Below are 21,133 nucleotides of genomic sequence, written 5' to 3' on the forward strand. Positions count from 1 at the left end.
CCAAACATATCTGGGTCATTATGTAACACCCATTTCAGAATTGCCATTCCCCTAATGGGCTCAATCACAAGCCACTCTAAAAAAAAGCCATCTTGTAGACATTCTACAAATTACCTCTCTTGGGATCCAGCACCATCCTGATTTTCATAATCTACCAGCATATTAATAGTTGGCTGGTAGCGTAATGACATCTGCACTGGACTTTGAGGCAAGTGCTCCTGAGTTCGAATCCAACTGGCTCCTTGCACTCTTTTTCTGTGCTGGGTTGAACGTTGAGCTAGCAATTCAGCCTTGTAAAAGACAGACACAAATGCTACAGAAACAGCAAGGCTGCCGTTGATGCACCACGTGCGGAAAGGAATAACAATGCCACCACACCCCCTTTGCCTACCTGCCTGTCCACTGTAATTATTGTAAGGTGTACTGAGATTGGTGAAAAGCTCAATCCAGACAGAACATGTCATACCTAAGTATGTCAAGGTAGTAAAAAGGGAAAAACAGAATTCAGAATTTAGAGCAACACACACAGAATGCTGGAGCAACTCTTCAGAGAAAGTGCAGTGCAGGTAGACAAGAAAAATGCAAGGGCCAGGATGAGATAGAGGGAGATCAAGACCTTGAAACTCAGCATGAACAAGACTGAAGGGGTGATTGTTGAGTTTAGGAGTGTGTAGGCTGACAACTCCTCATTACTCCTCCATACAGAGAGTTAGGAGCACCAAGTCTCTGGGAGAGCACATAGTGGCCGATCTCAACACCATCTCTTCAGTCAAGAAAGCACAACAGCACTCCATTTCCTGAGGAGATTGGAGTGAGTAAGCCCCCCCCCCCCACATTCTAACCTATTTTTACAGGAGCAACATTGAGAATACATTGTACTGACCAGCTGTATCACAATGTGGTATGGGAATTGTGAGGAATCTGACTGCAAGACCCCACAAAAGATTGCGAGGACTGCTGAGGGGGTCATCGAGGTCTCTCTCCTACCCATCCAAGATATGCAGATATTGCATTGTCAAGAATCCCTCCCACCCCCCACCAGCAGAAGGTACCATAGCATTAGGCGGGAAACAGTGTCTTCTCCCAGGCTACGAGACCTCCTTCCTGCTATCACCCAGGTCTCATCACTTATGATGCGCCAATTGCTTATTTTTTAACCGTGTGTTGCAAATGTGTCTTATGCTAAACATCAGTCTTCTGGAATGTATTTTATTATTTGTTAATTTGTTTGTGGTAATATTACTTTATGTGTTGTGACTGAGTTATATGTATTGTGTTGTGCACCTTGGCCCAGAGGAACGTTGTTTTGTTTAACAGTGTACATATATAGGGTAGAACAACAATAAACTTGATCTTGAAAAGTTGACCTTTTAGCATTTGAGAGGTCCATTCAAGACTGTTAACAAGAGGAAAGAAGCTGCCCTTGAGTTTGGTGGAGGATGATGGTACAATCACAGCAGTTAGAAAGCACTTGGACAAGTAAATGAATAGGAAAGGAATAGAGGGATATGGTCCAAATGCAGGAGAATGGGATTAATGTTTGTGTTTGCGTGATGGGACAGGCTGAAGGGCCTTTCTGTGCTGTGCAATTCAATGAATCTATGACTCTTTATGAGTCTGCAAGGCACTCTGTCCTCTTCTGAAAACAATCCTGCCTTCCAATTAAACCAGAATTGCAATTAAACTTGCTTCCTCAACGGACAAGGCAAATATTCAGCAGCTAATCGGAACACACTGGGCTCTGTCTTCATCGGCATGACACTGTGTATTAAGCAGAGGTTTACTGAGCCTGACCAGCACAAGAAAACACCATTGTTTGATCGACTGAGAGGTCAGCGTGTGGTTGGAGGGACCACACTGAGAATGATTCGACTGCTGGTGAGTTTGTAAACACTTGGTTGGCTTTTGACACAATGCAACAGGAATGCAGCAGCTTGTCCTAGTGAGTTGCTACTGTTTGCTTGGGATTATCAAGAACAGTCTGTTCAAATTGCTGCAGAACATGGCAACCTAATGTCAAGTGGATGAGCTTGGGGCCCTTGCTTATTAGTAGGAAACCCAACCGTTTGGTGGCTTTTTACCACTTCTGTAGCCCAGCCTGTCTGGTTTGTGAATAGGATCGGTCCACCTTGGAACAGTAGCGGCTGCTGAGCTGTGTCCTTGGCTCAAAGTCAAAGTCAGAGTAAATTTATAATCAAAGTACATATTTGAAACCATTTTTCTTGGGAGCGATTTGGAAGGCACAGGACAGATACCTCCCAAAGAAGTATTCTGAAGAGACGATGAGGCAACTGTGACTGACATGGGAAGCCAAAGACAGCATAAAAACAGATATATAAAGTGTAGAAAGTGGATATCAGACTGCTGGAACAGTAGTAATGAGGTATAAAGAAATGGCAGACAAATGGAATAAGCATTTTGCATGTCTTCACTGTGGAAGACACTAGGAACATGCCAGAAAATTGAGAGTGTTAGGGGGCAGAAGTGAGTGCAGTCACTATTACCGAAGAGAAGGTGCTATAGGGAAGCTGAAAGGTCTGAAGATACTGCAGTCACCTGGATCACATGGACTACACCTCATGGCTCTGAAAGAGGTGGCTGAAGAGAGTGTGCAGGAAATCACTAGATTCTGCAATGGTTCCAGACGACTGAAAAATTGCAAATGTAACAATACTCTTTAAGAAGTGAGGGAGGCAGAAGAAAGGAAGTTATTGGCCTGTTAGCCTGACTTCAGTGGCTGGGAAGATGTTGGAGTATGTTATTAAAGATGAGGTTCCGGGCTACTTGGATGTACATGATAAAATAGGCTGACATCAGCATGGTTTCCTTCATGGGAAATCTTGCCTGACAATTCTGTTGGAACTCTTTGAGAAATAACAGGCAGAATAGTACAAAGTCCAAAGTAAAATTTATTAACAGAGTACATACATGTCACCACATACAACCCTGAGATTCTTTTTTCTGATGGCATACTTAGCAAATCTATAGAACGGTACTGTAAACATCAGGAACTATTAACTGTAAGCAAACTGTGCAAATGTGATATAAGTAAATAGCAATAAATAATGAGCATGAAATAACAATATAACAGAATCCTTAAATGAGTTTAGCTATCCTATTTTGTTCAAAAGCCTGATGGTTGAGGGGTAGTAACTGTTCTTGAACCTGGTGGTGCGAGTCCTGAGGCACCTGTACATTCTGTGTGATGGCGGTACAGAAGCAAGAAAAGAACATGGCCTTGGTGATGGGGATCTCTGACGATTGATACTTCTTTTTTACAGCAACATTTCATGTCGATATGCTCAATGGTTGGGAGGACTTTACTCATTATGAACTGGGCCAAATCCACTGCCAATTGTACAATTTTCCACTCAAAGGCGTTGGTGTTCCAATACTAGGCCATAATGCAGCCAGTCAACACACTTCCCACCACACATCTACTGAAGTTCGCCAAGGCTTTCAGAATCAGAATCAGGTTTATTATCATCGGGATGTGACGTGAAATTTGTTAACTTAGTAGCAGTTCAATGCAATATATAATCTAGCAGAGAGAGAAAAAAAAACAAGTAAATCAATTACATATATTGAATAGATTATTTAAAAACGTGCAAAAACAGAAATACTGTACATTAAAAAAGTGAGGTAGTGTCCAAAGCTTCAAAGTCCATTCAGGATTGGATGGCAGAGGAGAAGAAGCTGTTCCTGAATCACTGAATCTGTGCCTTCAGGCTTCTGTATCTCCTTCCTGATGGTAACAGTGAGAAAAGGGCATGCCCTGGGTGCTGGAGGTCCTTAATAATGGATGCTGCCTTTCTGAGACACCTGCTCCCTAAAGATATCCTGGGTACTTTGTAAGCTAGTGCCCAAGATGGAGCTGACTAGATTTACAACCTTCTGCAGCATCTTTTGGTCCTGTGCAGTAGCCCCTCCATGCCAGACACTGATGCAACCTGTCAGAATGCTCTCCACGGTACATCTATAGAAGTTTTTGAGTGTATTTGTTGACATGCCAAATCACTTCAAACTCCTAATAAAGTATAACCACTGTGTTGCCTTCTTTATGACTGCATCAATGTGTTGGGACCAGGTTAGATCCTCAGAGATCTTGACACTGAGGAACTTGAAGCTGCTCACTCTCTCCACTTCTGATCTGAATATGAGGATTGGTGTGTGTTCCTTCGTCTTACCTTTCCTGAAGTCCACAATCAGCTCTTTTGTCTTACTGACGTTGAGTGCCAGGTTGTTGCTGCGACACCACTCCACTAGTTGGCATATTTCACTCCTGTATGTCCTCTCATCACCACCTGAGATTCTACCAACAATTGTTGTATCGCCAGCAAATTTTTAGATGATATTTGAGCCATGAATAACCACACAGTCATGGGTTTACAGAGAGTAGAGCAGTGGGCTAAGCACAGACCCCCTGAGCTGCGCCAGTGTTGATCACCAGCAAGGAGGAGATGTTATTGCCAATCTGCACAGATTGTGGTCTTCCGGTTAGGAAGTCGAGGATCCAGTTACAGAGGGAGGTACAGAGGCCCAGGTTCTGCAACTTCTCAATCAGGATTGGGGAATGATGGTATTAAATACTGAGCTATAGTTGATGAACAGCATTCTGACGTAGGTGTTTGTGTTGTCCAGGTGGTCTAAAGCCATGTGAAGAGCCATGGAAATTGTGTTTGCCATTGCCATTGTGGCAATAGGCAAATTGCAATGGATCCAGGTCCTTGCTGAGGCAGGAGTTCAGTCTAGTCATAACCAGCCTCTCAAAGCATTTCATCACTGTTGATGTGAGTGCTACCGGACGATAGTTGCTAAGGCAGCCCACATTATTCTTCTTTGGGACTGGTATAATTGTTGCCTTTTTGAAAAAAGTGGGAACTTCTGCCCATAGCAGTGAGAGGTTGAAATTGTCCTTGAATACTCCCGCTAGTTGGTTGGCACAGGTTTTCAGAGCCTTACCACGTACTCCATTGGAATCTTCTGCCTTGCAAGGGTTCACTCTCTTTAAAGACAGTCTAACATCAGCCTCTGAGACAGAATCACGGGGTCATCAGGTGCAGCAGGGATCTTCACAGCTGTAGTTGTGTTCTCCCTTTCAAAGCGGGCATAGAAGGCGTTGAGTTCATCTGGTAGTAAAGCTTCACTGCCATTGATACTATTGGGTTTCAATAGACAATAGTTTAACTCAATCTGATTACTTACACAGGCACAGTCAAGTGGAAAACGTAATTCACCAAAATCTTGCTATGAAACGCAAACTCATAAAAGACACCATACCTTACTGTATATACAAGCCTGATCCAATTTTAGAGTCAGAATCCCACAAATTATATTACAACTGTTTCATTATTACAGATTGGGCAATCCAGAATAACCATCCGGATATAATATTACAAGATAAACAAGCAAGAACAGCTTATTTAATAGATATAGTCATTCCAAACACACATAACATACAGAAATCAATAAGGGAAAAACACCAGAGATACGCTGAATTTAAAGAGGAAATTGAAAGATATATTACACATTGCCCCAATAGTACTATCTACAATTGGTATCATCCCAATGTCACTACAGAATAGCATTTAACACTAGACCAACACAGTAATATTTATGTAAATCTCCAGAAAGCCTCAATACTAAACACCACTTGAATAGTCTGAAAGTTCTCAGTACCTGAGAAATGAGTGCGCTTGGCTATGCCCGTACCTTAGGTTCTACCAGCTTGAGCAGAGAAAAAAATACAACAACAACAAATAAATACATACATAAATAGACAGACAGATGAATGAATGAATGAATAAATAAAAGAGGGAAAAAGAAAACTGAGAGCATGAGTTGTAGTGTCCTTGAAAGTGAGTTAATAGGTTATGGAATCAGTTGAGGTAAGTGAAGTTATCCACACTAGTTCAGGAGCTTGAGGGTTGAAAGTAATAACTGTTCCTGAGCTGGTGGTGTGAGACTTAATGTTCCTGTACCTCCTTCCTGATGGCAGCAGTGATAGAGAGCATGGCCTGGATAGTGGGTTTTATTGAGGGCAATCCAGGATACTCAATCAGTGATGAATCAAAGGACATGTACCTGTAGCCCAGGCTCCCCGAAGATGTGATGAGAGTTAGCAAACTTGAGAGGGAATGGTGGCAACCAGAACATTGAGTGTTAGATCTCCAGAACTTTGGGAAGGAGGGAAGGTGAAAGCAGGCTGATTTTATTCTGTGTATGTGTTTTGCATCTCAGGCTGGTCTCAGGAGGTTGTCCATGATCCATCTCCATGAACATCATTGGACCACGTTGTGACAATGCTCCCATGTCACTGTGCTACAGGATTCCGATCCACCAGCAAAGAAACGGCACCTGTTCCTTTCCAGGTCAGATCGGACTGTTGACTGGAAGTGGTCATGATGTATTTGGGCCACAGGGCACCGAGGGAGGCCATTTTGATCATCATGTCCATGTTAGCTCTTTGCAAGAGTTATCCAGTTATTTTCACTTTCCCCCAGGGCTCAGGAAACTTCTAAATTTCACATCCAACCTCTTTCTGAAAATTAGTACTGATTTTAAAAAAAAACTTTTTCCTGCTACAAATTGGTGGCTACTTTTTTTAAAAAACCCAAGCAAAATGCTGGAGGAACTCAGCAGGTCAGGCAGCTTTTTACTAAAGACTACTTTTTATTAAACTGTAGCCTGTAGTTCCAGAGTTTCACACAAGAGCAACATCTTCTCCACAACTACCCTGCCAAACCCTGCCAAGCTCTAATGACTCAGGCAAGTCCTCTCTCATTCTTTAGAACATCAGTGAGTACCAGCCTGCCATGCCTGACCTTTCCTCATAAGACAACGGCCTATTCCACCTCAGCACACACAAAATACTGAAGGGAGTCAGCAGGTCAGGCAGCATCTATGGAGGGAAATGAACGGTTGATGTTTCGGGCAGACACCCTTTATCAGAACTGAGAAAGGAAGGGGAGAGGAGCTAGAGTAACAAGGGAGGGGGAGAAGCACAAGCTGGCAGGAAATAGGTGAGTCCAGGTAGGAAGGGGAAGGTAGGTGGGTGGGGGAGGGCAATGAAAGTGGGAAGCTGGAAGGTGGTAGATAAATTCCACCTATAGGCTTCATCCAGTCCAAAAACTTCAGTGTGGAGGGCTCTCTCTGCCTCTGTTAGTCCAGTCCAAAAACTTCTGTGTGGAGGGCGCTCTCTGCCTCTGTTAGTTCAGTCCAAAAACTTCAGTGTGGAGGGCTGTCTCTGCCTCTGTTAGTCCAGTCCAAAAACTTCAGTGTGGAGGGCTCTCTCTGCCTCTGTTTCTTGTTGTACTCTCTACCACCTTGTCTGGCAACAGTCTGAATCACACAATAAATCAGTAATAATACTTCCTCTCACCTTTCCCTGGACCTTTCTCCAGACCTTAAATCTATGCTGACACAAGAGACCACAGATTCTGGAATGTTGAGCAATAAGTAATCTGGTAGAATAACTTAACATTTCAGGTCAAGAAAATCCTTGCATCAAAGTTCAAATCTCAAAGTAAATTTATAATCAAAGTAGGTATATATTACCATATACTACCTTGAGATTGATTCCCTTGCAGGCATTTACAGGGAAAAAGAAATAAAACAGAATTTTACAAAAAAACTACACTTAAACAGACAAGGATCGACAACCACTGTGCAGATAAAAATAATACTAAGAACATAAGTTGTAAAGAGTCTTTGAAAGTGAGCCTGTGAGTTACTGCATCAGTTTTGTGAGTCAAGTTATCTATACTGGTTCAGGAGCCTAAAGGTTGTAGGTTAATAACTGTTCCTGAACCAGGTGGTATGGAACCAAGGAAACATTAATAGTTCCTGCCCTGCCACAGATACTGATTGACCCCTTGAATTCCTGCAGCAGATTATTGGGTTAAATTTATGCCCGTGATGTTAGTAGCACAGTCTGTGGAAAGTATTGCTCTCTGATCTGTATTCTCATGATTATCCTTAGCATCGACAGAAGCTATAGGAGAGGCAATTGCCTAGGTGTGGTGCGGTAGTGTGTGTTGTCGAATGCAGGGAAAGATAGTTAGGACTTGGCCAGTGGCAGACACTTAGCACTACATCATCGGAATTATTGATCAGAGGAAATCTCATGCAAAGGAAAGTCAGCCAGGAGCTGAAGACCAGCTGCAAGTCGTCACTGGTCGACTTAAACCAATGAACTTTACAGCCTGTATGTCTCACTGAAGCAGCAACCTAAACATTCAGAGTGCCCTGGCCACCCACGGAGACAGGAAGTCAGAGACCTTCCACACAGAGCGACAACACTGCTGAGACCAGAGCCGGAATGAAGGAAGGTTGGACAGGCCAGGCTTGTACTCGTTGGGGTGTAGGAGCATGAGAGGGGCTTTGACTGAAACAGGAGGGCCTGACTGGGTAGCTCTGGAGGGGTGCAGTATTGAAAAGATGCAGAAATCACTGTCAACTCATTTGCTGCATGGCCAAACACTCATTGCCTGCAAGACAAATACCCTTTGTCCACCAGTCCCCACTGTACACGGTTGCTCTCCAACAATAAACGTTCACAGAAAGTGCCTGGAAAATGCAAACAACGCCTCACTTCACAAGAGCCACTGCTCAGTAAAAAATCGATATTGATGATAAAATCCACCACCACTTTCAACACACCAGCAAGTCCTTAAGCTGTCTGAGGCAGTCATCATGATCCCAGACTTGGCACGAAGTTCATGGCAGCACTGATTCCCTGCTGATCTCTGAGGCCTGGTCTCCCCTACAGCAGGTATCTCAACACACTGGACAGATGCTATCAACACTTGTCCAGACCCACTGGGGGCTAAGGGAACCAACATCACCGTCCTTGCCCAGGACAACACCCCCAGCACGGAGGCCCCAACCAGCTACATTAGGGAAGATGTTGCATGCAAGCTCAACACTCAGACTCCTGAAACAGGCACTCTCTTCCGGGGTCTGCCAAGGGACAGATTCCAAGCAGACAGAGGGAAGGATTCAAGGTTCCAAATTGTCTTGAGAAGCAGCAGTCACATAGAAAGCAACTTGTGACAAACAGATAATATGACTGCAAGATATCATTATTTCATTAGAAGCTGTGATCAACAGGGCATGTCATGTGAAGCCCACTGTAGACCCAATTAGAAATGTGAATCTGAGGTCTGTTTATGATTCATTGTGACTTTGTGCCTGGTCTGTACTGAGGACTTGAAATGTGTTTTCTTCTAAGAAAGGGGAAATTACAGAGTTGGGAAAATTGTGTGCTGACCCGGGCTGTTGCTGGGGCACAGGGTATAATCTGCTTTAGCCACTGAATGTGACTCATCCAAGTACAAGGATGCACAAATGTAGTCTGTGTTAGGGATTAAAGATTTGTCACATGTACAGTATATTGAAACATACAGGGAAATGTGTCATTTGCAACAATGATTACAGTCCAAAGATGTCCTGGGGGCAGCCCGGAGGAAACCCACATGGACATGGGAGAATGTACAAACCTGTTACAGAGAGCGGTGGGGTTTGAAGTCAGATCGCTGGCGATGTGTGCCATCTGTGACTGCGTGTGCCATGCTTGACTGCGTGTGCCATGCGTGACTGCGTGTGCTGTGTGTAACTGTATGTGCTGTGTTGTGTGCCTTGGCCACAGGAGAACGATGTTTCATTTAACTCTACACACGTGTGTGGTTGAATGACGATAAACTGGAACTTGAATTTAGTGCAGCAAATGGCATTGAGATAAAAGGTGAATGGCAGACCAAACACGAGGGGCTCAATGGCCTCCAGGGGATGTGGGTAAGGGGTTGATACAAGGTGCGTACTGGTTGGACAACGGGAAACAAAAAATAGAGTAAACCCCGATGAGGGGTCTCGGCCTGAAACGTCAACTGTTCATTTCTCTCCATAGATGACGACTGACTTGCTGAGTTCCTACAGCGTTGTGTGTGTGTGTGTGTGTGTGTGTGTGTGTGTGTGTGTGTGTGTGTGTGTGTGTGTGTGTGTGTGTGTGTGTGGTGGTGGTGGTGGTGGTGGTGTGTGTGTGTGTGTGTGTGTGTGTGTGTGGTGGTGGTGGTGGTGGTGGTGGTGGTGGTGTGTTCAAGGTTTCCAGCATCTGCAGAATGTTTCTCAGGAATATCAGTGTCTTTTTTGCACAGGCAGGCAGCAAATTGTTGGTGGTACAGGAATCAATGATGGGACACCAGTTTTTCACAGCATGTATAATTTATTTAGATGGGGGAGGTTGGAATTAAATGTAATGTGGACAAGTTTTCAGATGACACAAAGCTGGGTAGGAGTGTGATCTGTGAGGGGAAAGCAGAGAGGCTGCAGTGTGACTGGGGCGGGTTGAGAGAGTGGGCACATGCAGCACAGAGTGGATAAATGGGAGGGTGTCCATAGTGGGAACATGCACAGGAAAGGCTACTTATTATCCGAACAGTGAAAGATTGGGAAAGGTGGAGGTGTAACAAGACCTATGGTGTGTCAGCTACTGAAAGTAAGCATGCAGCTGCAGTGAGTGGTTAAGCCTGCCTTCTCAGTGAAACAGTTGAGTCCAGGAGCGGGGATGTGATGTCTTTCTGCCTCAGCGCAGCATCAAGGTGTGGCTTCACATTCAGTATTGTGTGTGGTTTTGCTCTCCTTAGCCAAGGAAGAATATTCTTACTTTGTGGTACTGACCAGACTGTTCCCAGGGAGTGGTGAGGGGAGATTGCATTATTTAGGCTCACAACTCAGTGGCCGCTTTGAGATATAACTGTACACCCGCTTATTACTGCAAACGTCTAACCAGCCAGTCCTGTGGCAGGAACTCAGTGCATAAAAGCACGTGGACATGGTCATGAGGTTCGGTTGTTGCTCAGAGCAAACATCAGAATGGGGAAGAAATGTGATCTAAGAGATTTTGGCCGTAGAACGATTGTTGGTGCCAGACGAGTATCTGAGAAACTGCTGATCTGCTGGGATTTTCAAGCACAACAGTTTCTAGCGTTTGCAGAAGATTGTGCAAATAACAAAACAAAAACATCACAGAGCAGCAGTTCTGTGAGCAAAAATGCCTTGTTAATGTGCCAGGTCAGGGGAGGATGGCCAGACTGGTTCAAGCTGACTTAAGTAACCATATGTTACAACAGTGATGTACAGAAGAGCATCTTTGAAAGCACAACATGTTGAACTTTGAAGTAATGGGCTGTGGCAGCAGAAAACTGCTGTGGCCACATACCGAATAAAGTGGGATCACTGGAGTCAAGGTGAATGAGAGGGGATCTCAGAGACTGACTGAATTCCAACAGGACTAGACAGATTGGATGCAGAAAGGATCTTCCCAAGACCAGAAGTTACAATCACAGTCTGAGGATTAGGGATGGCTCATTTAAGACTGAGGTGAAGGGAGATGTCTGCCTGCAGAGAGTGGTAAATCTGTACAGTTGTCCACTACAGAAAGCAGTTGAAACCAAGTTATTTAGTGCGTTTGGGAAGTTGTTAAAATTTCTCATTGGACTAGTGTGATCAAGGGAGAGGGGAGAAAGCTGGAACAGGCTACAGAATTTGGACAATCAGACTTGCCATTGACGAATGGTGTTTCAGGCTTGATGAACTGAAAGATCTACTGATCTGTGGTAATATTCCTTATATCTACCTCCAACTCCAGTGCCTCAGCTTCATCCCAGCTTCTGGTATTGTCCACGGGGACCTGAACCTCCCTCCAAGCAAATGTTACCATTATCCCTTCCGACTAACATGTTCTCGTGGTACGAGCATTTTAGTTAATATACCACCAGCACTGACAGAATGCACCTCACCATGGTTTCTTTGGTTGAGTCCCAATAATCCCCAGTCCCCACCGCAAAAGGGTGAGCAGACAGTGCAGATCAGGTATGCACTGACCAACATAGAACACCACTTCTTCATGGTCCCTCGTTGTAGTCCTAGAATTTTCTATCCAACAGCAACAAAGGAGAGCTCCTGTCCACATACCAGCAGCTAATACAGAACATAGGTACAGCCTCTTTGGCCCACAATGCATATGCCAAGCATGATGCCAAATTAAACTCAATTCCTTCTGCCTGCTCATGACCCCCTATTCCCCTATTTTTTGCATCTGTATGTACCTATCCAAAAGCCTCTTAAACAGAACTTACCCCACTGCTCTTGGCTATCCTGTCCCAGGCACCTGCCACTCTCTGTGTAAAAGAACAGCCCCCTCTCATCTTCAGTGCACATCCCTCTTGTACTTGAGCAGATCCTCCAGCCTCTCCAAGGGGTCCTGGTGGTGGGGTGGACAGATAAATGCTGGTCTTGCCAGTGTCACTCACATCCTTAGAATGAATTCAGCTGAACTGGATCTAACATGAGATGAATGCAACCAAGTTTCATGCTAGAATTCGGCTTCAACAGGATTTCCAGCCCTCCCTTAATGGAGGGATATTAGAACTGGGACTCCTCATTGCTGTCTCCAGGAACACAGGAAATCAGTGAGTTAAATTTCCCAGTTCAGTGTGCCTTGCTTTGGGACAACTTTAGAGATAGGCCCTTCCAACCCAACAAGCCCACAATGTCCAATTATACACATGACTAATTAACCTGCTAACCAGTTCATCTTTGGACTATAGGAGGAAACCGGAGCAGCCAGAGGAAACCCACACGGTCACAGGGAGAACGTATAAACTCCTCACGGACAGCAGTGGGAAAAATGACCCTGTCCTGTAATGTCATCTGGCTGGGTGGCACGGTGAGAAGTACTGCTGGCTGAGCCACTGCCCCACAGCCCAATCCCACACTCTGCTGTTGTTGATGTGGAGCTTGTGCATTCTTGCTGTGACCGCATGGGTTTTTCCAGCTTCCTTCCGAAGAGGAGGGTTGGTAGATTAATCGGCCACAGCGAATTGCCCTGATTATGTAGGAGAGCAGAAGAATACTGGGGATGTTAATAGGTCTTTGGAGAGTTGTAACAGTCTGTTTCTCTCTTCCCCAATATTTCCTGAACTTCACCATACTTTCCCACATTTACATTACTATGGTTTTGTTTATTTATTCATTAGTAATCTCCCACTTGATTGCTAATTCTGGAACAGAACCACATAGGCACCATCCAAGACTACATCTGAGTTGGGTTTGGAATTGAAGCTGAAACATTTCCCAGCTCATTGACCACCCTGGAAAAACGCACCTCTCCTCTCGTTCTGAAGAAAACCCCGCAAGACTCCCAAGAACCACACAGCACATCCGCAGCTGAAGTGGGCCCGAGCACCCGAATAATTTCCCTATAAGCAAAAGTTCAAGGATGTTCACCGAGAGAAAAGGAAGTGGTTTTAAGTCAGCAAGGACCTTTGAGAGGCAGATCATACCCAAGAGATTGATGAACTGAGTTCAGCTTTTCAATGTACTGGGGAATGACGGTATGAAAAATGCAGAGAAAACCATCTGTGGCAAAGACAAAAACATCCCCCAGGATCGAGGAGGAACTTGAAAACTGGATAATAAATTGCTGCTTAATGGAAAGATAAAAATAGCAGTCTTGAGCAGGACTGCACAGCAAATCATCCAGTATATTTTCTTGGGGGGGGTGTGAAGGTGGTGGGTAGTGGGTGTTGGAAGGTTCAGTGGGATTCAGATGCAAAGCTCTCGAGAGACTAAGGGCTAGAAAGCTGACAAACACAGCTCAGACAGGAAGTTCTGCTATATAATTACCCACAGGGACGTAGCTGACGCTGTTTCTCGTGGTTGAGAAATTGCAGAGATTAGCTAGAGAGTTAGCTTTATTTGTCACATGTACATTGAAACAGTCAGTGAAAGGGATCATTTGCATCCAATCAAATCAGCGAGGATTGCGCTAAGCCACATAGCGTGCCTACAACTCAATAACCCTAACCATGTGTTGTTGGAATGTGGGAGAAACCAGGAGAACCTGGAGGGAACCCACAAGGTTACAGGGAGAATACACAAACTCCTTACAGACAGTGGCAGGAATCGAACCCCAGTCATAGAGCTGGGCTGTAAAGCATTTCATGAACTGCTACGTGACCATGCTGCCCTCAGGGAATCCTAGTTCACCAGTCCTAGACATTGTCTGGCATACTGCACTGAATTCAGTTCTGGGGGGTACACCTCAGGAAAAATGAGGAGGGTGGGGCAGAGGCAGGTGGAGAAAGGAAGAGATCCCATGGTTTGGTCCTGTTAAGCTGGGTAACAGTTTGAAAAGATACTTGGGAAAAAGGGTCAAATATGAGGATAAGTTACATAGACTTGGATGCTGTATAAAGAAAATAAAGATAATTAAGGTATTAATAAATTGATGGAATTCTTATTTTTACAAAATTATAATATATTCTATTTGTGGGTTTCAATCATCAGGAGCAGTTGCTTTTTCTGAAGGCAGCTAGCATGAGATTTTAAAAAAGTGAGCGGGGTCTTTCAGGGTTTTTCGGTATGGAATGATCTGTTTACATGCCATGTAAAACAGAAGCTTTTCACTGTATCTCAGCATGTGACAACAATAAACTAATTTAATCTCCAGCTCCCTTTAAACTCTCTGCAGAAATTCACATTACAGTAACATGTAAAACAAACTGAAATGAACACGTATCGACTGAGGTAAGATCCAATAGTCTGGAAAACCTACAGATCCAGTTCAAAAGGGTGCTAGATGAGTGGAGTTTCACTGTCAATGGATAGAAAGATCAGTTGTTCTAACTTCCAAGGTACGTGGCCTTATTTTGGTAAGCATCCAGAAGGCAGCAAAATACTCAGGAATTAGAACCGGGCCTGTGAGCAACAGCATCATGAGGCAACTCTTCACAAGTACTGGTGGAGAGAGGGAAGGTCTCTTCTCCCAAAAAGCTGCAGGTCATTGTAAATTTCAAAACAGATTGATAGATAATTATTGGGTAAAAGTTGTGCAACTTGGAGCGTAAACAATTAAAATTAGTTCTTGGGAAAGGGAAGCACCACAGATGGATTCACTCCTCCACAGGAGTCAGAGCGCTTGACTGAAATAGGCACTAGAGTGCTGAGGAGAATGAAATTAGAAGGAACAGCCATTTCACAGTCACAAGAGATTCTGCAGGTGTTGGAAATTCAGAGCAGACCACACAAAATGCTGGAGGAACTCAGCAGGTCAGGCAATAGTTATGGAAATAAACAAACAGTTGACGTTTCAGAGGGGAAACAGGATAGCTAGAAGGTAATAGGTGAAGCCAGGAGGGTAGGAAAGGTAAAGGGCTGGAATAGGAGGAATCTGATTGGAGTGGAGAGTGGACCCTGGAAGAAAGAGGAGGAGGAGGTGATAGGCAGGTGAGGAGAAGAGATAAGAGGCCAGAGTGGGGAATAGAGATTTTTTTAGTGGGGAAAATTTTTAAATAGTAGGGAAATTTTTTTACTGGGAGGAGAAATTGATGTTCATGCCAGCAGGTTGTAGGGTACCTACGCCAAATATTACGTGCTGCTCCTTCACCCTGAGAGTAGCCTCATCATGGCAAAAGAGGAGGACATGGACCGACACAGCAGAAAGCGACTGGGCATAGGAATTAAACTGGTTGAACTGAATTGAATTGACTTTATTTCTTACATCCTTCACATACATGAGTAAAAATCTTTACGTTACGTCTCCGTCTAAATGTGCAATGTGCAATCATAGTAATTTATAATAAATAGAACAGTCAATGTAACTTAGAAATACACTCAAATCAGCGTGAGTTAATCAGTCTGATGGCCTGGTGAAAGAAGCTGTCCCAGAACCTGTTAGTCCTGGCTTTTATGCTGTGTGTGGTACCGCTTCCTGGATGGTAGCAGCTGGAACAGACAGTGGTTGGGGTGACTCAGGTCCCCAATGATCCTTCAGGCCCTTTTTTCACACCTGTCTTTGTAAATGTCCTGAATCACGGGAAATTCACAACTACAGGTGCACTGGGTTGTCCACACCACTCTCTGCAGAATCCTGCGATTAAGGGAGGTACAGTTCCCATACCAGGCAGTGATGCAGCAAGTCAGGATGCTCTCAATTGTGCCCCTGTAGAAAGTTCTTCAGATCTGGGGACCCATACCGAACTTCTTCAAACGTCTGAGGTGAAAGAGGTGCTGTTGTGCCTTTTTCCACCACACAGCTGGTGTGTACAGACCAGGTAAGGTCCTCCGTGATGTGGAACTTAAAGCTGTTCACCCTCTCAACCCCGGATCCATTGATGTCAATAGGGGTTAGCCTGTCTCCATTCCTCCTGTAATCCACAACCAGCTCCTTTGTTTTTGCGACATTGAGGGAGAGGTTGTTTTCTTGACAGCATTGTGTCAGAGAGATGACTTCTTCCCTGTAGGCCACCTCGTTATTGTTTGAGATTAGGCCAATCAATGTACTGTCATTGGCAAATATAGTTAGCAGATTAGAACTGTGGGTGGGACACAGTCGTGGGTATACAGGGAGTAAAGGAGGGGACTTAGTACACAGCCCTGAGGGGCTCCTGTGTTGAGAGTCAGTGGAGTGGAGGTGGTGAGGCCACTGAAAATTCCGTTTTTGGTAGATGGAGCAGAGGTGCTTGACAAAGTGTTCCCCCAATGTAGAAGAGTCACATTGGGAGCACCAGATTTTACACTGCCTGCCCAGGGGGGAATGTGCAAACAACCATCTGCTTGCAGTGAAATTCTACAACGTAGCTACCTGGAGTGTGGTGGTTCTCCAGAGAGGTAGATTGAGGAGCTTCCCAGAATATAGGTGAGAAACTCCCCATTGATCTAATCCGGTAGTAGCCGATTCTCCCAACCCCTACAAATTGAAATGGATTGAAGACTTCCTCCATCCTAATGTTTGAACTGCCTTTTGAAGTAATTGATCAACAGAACAACCTAAAGTAACTCCTCCAGACCATTTAAAAGTGAAATCAACCCACATCCAACATGTAGATCATCTGTGAATACAACATGATACATGAGTTGGTTTACGATTTAATATTTCTTAAATCTTGCAACATTGGGGACAGCTGAGCTTTGCTTCCAGAACTGCTCAATGGCTTCTATCCTCACTTTGACCACCAGAATAGGGAGGAACCATCACACACCCCCATGTCTCCTAATAATCCTTTGGTCTGAAGATGACATGTGGACTGCCCTCAAGAGAGTGAATCCAAGGAAAGCATCCAGTCCAGATGGAGTACCTGTCCAAGTATTGAAGACCTGTGTTGACCAACTGGGTGGTGTATTCACAGATCTCTTCAACTTGGCAGTGTGTGGTGCTCACCTGTTTGTTCAAGCAGGCTTCAATTGTACTGGTGCACAAGAAGAGTATGGTAACCTGTCTAAATGACTACCGTCCAGTAGTCCTTACATCCACAGTGAAGAAGTGTTTTAGGAGTCTGGTGTTAAAGGATGTCAGCTCCTATCTGAGTGGCAACTTGGATCGGCTCCAAGCCTACTGAAGCATCAGGTCTGCAACAGGTGCCATCTTGTTGGGTCTTCATACAATCATGAAACATCTGGATAATAAAGATGCATACATCATGCATTAAACACCATCATCCCTTAAAACTAATTAACAAATTCCAAGACCTGGACCCTCAACACCCCCTTGTGCAATTGGATCCTGAATTTCCACACAGGCAGACTCCAGTCAGTTTGGATTGGCAAAAACATCTCCTCCACCATCTCCATCAGCACAGGAGTACTGCAGGGATGTGTGCTTAGCCCCCTGCTCTACTCACTTTACACTTATGACTGTGTAGCTAGGTCCAGCTCTAACACCATATACAAGTTTGCTGACACCACCACTGTTGTGGGCTGTATCAAAGGTGATGAATCAGCATACAGGAGGGAGAGTGAAATCTTGGCTGTGTAGTGTCATAACCACCACCTTTCTCAATGTCAATAAGACCAAGGAACTGATTGTAGACTTCAGGAGAGGGAATCCAGAGGTCCATGGGCCAGTAATCATCAGAGGTGGAGAGGATCAGTAGCTTTAAATTCCTGGGTGTTACTATCTCAGAGGACCTGTCCTGGACCCATCATATAAATATCATTGCAAAGAAAGCACAACAGCGCTTCTACTTCCTCAGGAGCCTGTGGAGATTTGGCTTGTCATCAAAAACTTGGTGTGGTGGAAAGTGTGCTGTCTGGCTGCATTACAGCCTGGTATGGGAACACTTACAGAGTTTGTGATGTTTACAGTTACTGTTCTATAGATTTGCTAAGTATGCCCACAGAAAAAAAAATCTCAGGGTTGTATATGGTGACATGTATGTACCATGATAATAAATTTTACTTTGACTTTGAACTCTTGGTCTAGTTCACAGATCTTGGAACCATTGAATGAAACAGAAAGGGAGGCTTAACACAAGGACCAGGGTGAATAAGGAAATAAATTAAACCACCTCACAGTGCAGCTTCAACAATATTTATGAAACTTAACACTACGCAGAACATAGCAGCCCACTTGATAAACATCCTGATGCAGCTGTCTGTGCCACTTACAGGATGCAGTATAACAACTCACCAGACAGCACCTTCCCACCACAACCTCTACAAGTACAGCAAGAAAATGGGGCCACCATCACCTGAATATGCTTTCAAAGCCACTCATCATCCTAAATTGGATAAATGTCAATGTTCCTGGACCTCTCCTCCTAACAGCATTGTGGGGATACCCACACCTCAAGTATTCAGGAAGGCAACTTTCACAAGGGCAACTAGGGATGGGCAATTAACTGCTGGCTCAGCCACATAAGCCCATATCTCTTGAAAGGAATAATTTTTTAAAATAGATGCTAAATGTCTACACAAAACAAGGCTTCAGGTTCCTTGTCAAATAAGTAACAATAAATACAAAAATGAGGTGGTGTATTTTGTAGAACTATGGGAGAAAGTAGTACCTCATTTTAAGTGCAGGTGGGATAAAGCTTAGCCAGAAGGTAATACAGTGTACACTTGTTCTCTGTATTCAAAAAGACAGTGGGACCTGAACACTTCACAAGATGTATTTTTAAGATCACTTATGACAAAGGAATTGGCCACTTCATTAGGTGCGCTCCCTCGTGAATGCAAAAGATCTAACCAGCCATTCAAGTGGTAGCAACTCAATGCACAAAAGCATGCAGACATGGTCAAGAAATTCAGTTGTTGTTCAGATCAAGTATCAGAATGGGGAAGAAATGTGATCTAAATGACTTTGACTGTGGAATCATTGTCGGTATCAGACAGGGGGGTTTGGGTATCTCAGGAACTGCTGATCTTCTGGGATTTTCAAGTACAAGAGTTTATATAGTTTACAGAGAATGTTGCCAAGAAAACCCCCCAAAAAAATCCAGTGAGCAGCAGTTCTGTGCATGAAAACACCTTGTTAATGAGAGGTCAGACCAGTTCAAGCTGACAGGAAGGCAACAGTAACTCAAATAACTACATGTTATAACAGTGGTGTGCAGAAGTGCCTATCAGAATGCACAACACATCGAATCTTGAAGTGGATGGGCTACAACAGCAGATGACCATGAACATACACTCAGTGGCCACTTTAGATACAGGAGGCACCTAATAAAGTGGCCACCGACAGTAAAACAAAACAATGACCAAACTGTTGTCCTTTCTGTGCACCAAACACCAATAATCTACAAATTTGGGACTTTGGTGCCAGAATGGTAGATTTTCCAGACCATAATCCCAACATACTTTCACAGCTAAATTTATAGGGAATGTGTCAAAGGGACCCTGGTGAGTCAAAGACCAGGATTTTAGAATGGTTGCACATTGATTTATTGGGTTTTGCTTTCCAGTTATGCCCAATTTACAATTTTGTTAAAAACAAATGGCAGATGCTAAAAGCCTAAAATGTATACACAAAAAAATGCCTGAAACACTTGTAATGCCCTGGTACACATCTTTACTGTATCGCTGGAGGTATTTCATTTAGCAGCTCTGTAAGAGCAGTCTGTTCTGCTTTCAGCCTGTTTGGGTTATTGTTGATGATAAGGGATGATGTGGAATGTGAGCCATCCAATTAGCAGGAGGTTTTCTTGGTGAAGGACAATGAGGTTGGTCTTGGGCTTTTCTTCGTCGGGAGATGGAGAGACACCGGGGAGAATCGGTCATAGCATACGATCCGTTAAGAGACCCGCTTACTCGAGATGGATTGCGAGCGATGTTCATAAGGTGGTGTGGGCATTCATGCTGACCGAGGGCCCAGTGCGTGAGTGACAGAAGTTCAAGATTAGCTCCAACTAGTGCACATTTGACTGTTAATTAGAATGGGCCCTTTTCTTTTTGTTATTCTTTACTAAGCCTTTAGTTAAGATTCATAAATACAGGCAGTCTCCGAGTTACGTACGAGTTCCATTCCTGAGTCCGTCTTTAAGTCGGATTTGTACGTACGTCGGAACAAGTACATCCGGTATTATTTAGCATCAGTCAAACGTTTGTCTTAGTATATATTTTACCTTTCTATGCATATAAAACACTTAAGAAACGTATGTATTCCAATAATTAAACCACTGCGTTGCTTAGTAATAATTGTAGCTTTCATCGGGGCAGGGCCTTTCAAATGCTCCATTATTCTTACTTTATCCTTTAAAATTGTTCCAATTGTTGACCAACTGTAGCCTAACGCTTTTCCAATGACCGATGGTGTTTCACCTCTTTCCAAACACTTTATTATTTCCACTTTATTTTCCAATCGCGATCACTTCCCGTCAATGGAACAGAAACACTGAGGGCGGCAGATCCCGAGCTGCGCTGGGTCTTAAGGACCACCACACACCGTTAACGGAACAGAAACACTGCGGGCAGCGGGTACCAAGCTCCGCCGGGTCCAAAGGACCACCGCACTAAGACAGGCCAAATGGGACAAGTGGGGGCTGTACTGGGTTTGGGTATTTGATCCTCCACAATATTCTACATGGGAATTTAAACTGGAGGTGGCTGTATTTTTTTAAAGCGGTCGAGTTGCGAGCTCGAAATCATGGGGGGGGGGGGGGGCAGGGTCAGGGTCACTCTTACTAAGAACAATTTAAGCCAAATACAAAGTTGAACACTCAACAACTTAAAATGGCGGACAGCATTCTCCTTCCTCGGTTCATAAGTACGAGTTGTCCGTAACTCGGGGACTGCCTGTACAGTATAATTCCTTTAATTGTATGCAGTGTACTGTCTGTTATTTTGTGGCACTAAT

This window comes from Hemitrygon akajei, chromosome 7 (assembly GCF_048418815.1).
Source record: "Hemitrygon akajei chromosome 7, sHemAka1.3, whole genome shotgun sequence".
NCBI lineage: Eukaryota > Metazoa > Chordata > Chondrichthyes > Myliobatiformes > Dasyatidae > Hemitrygon > Hemitrygon akajei.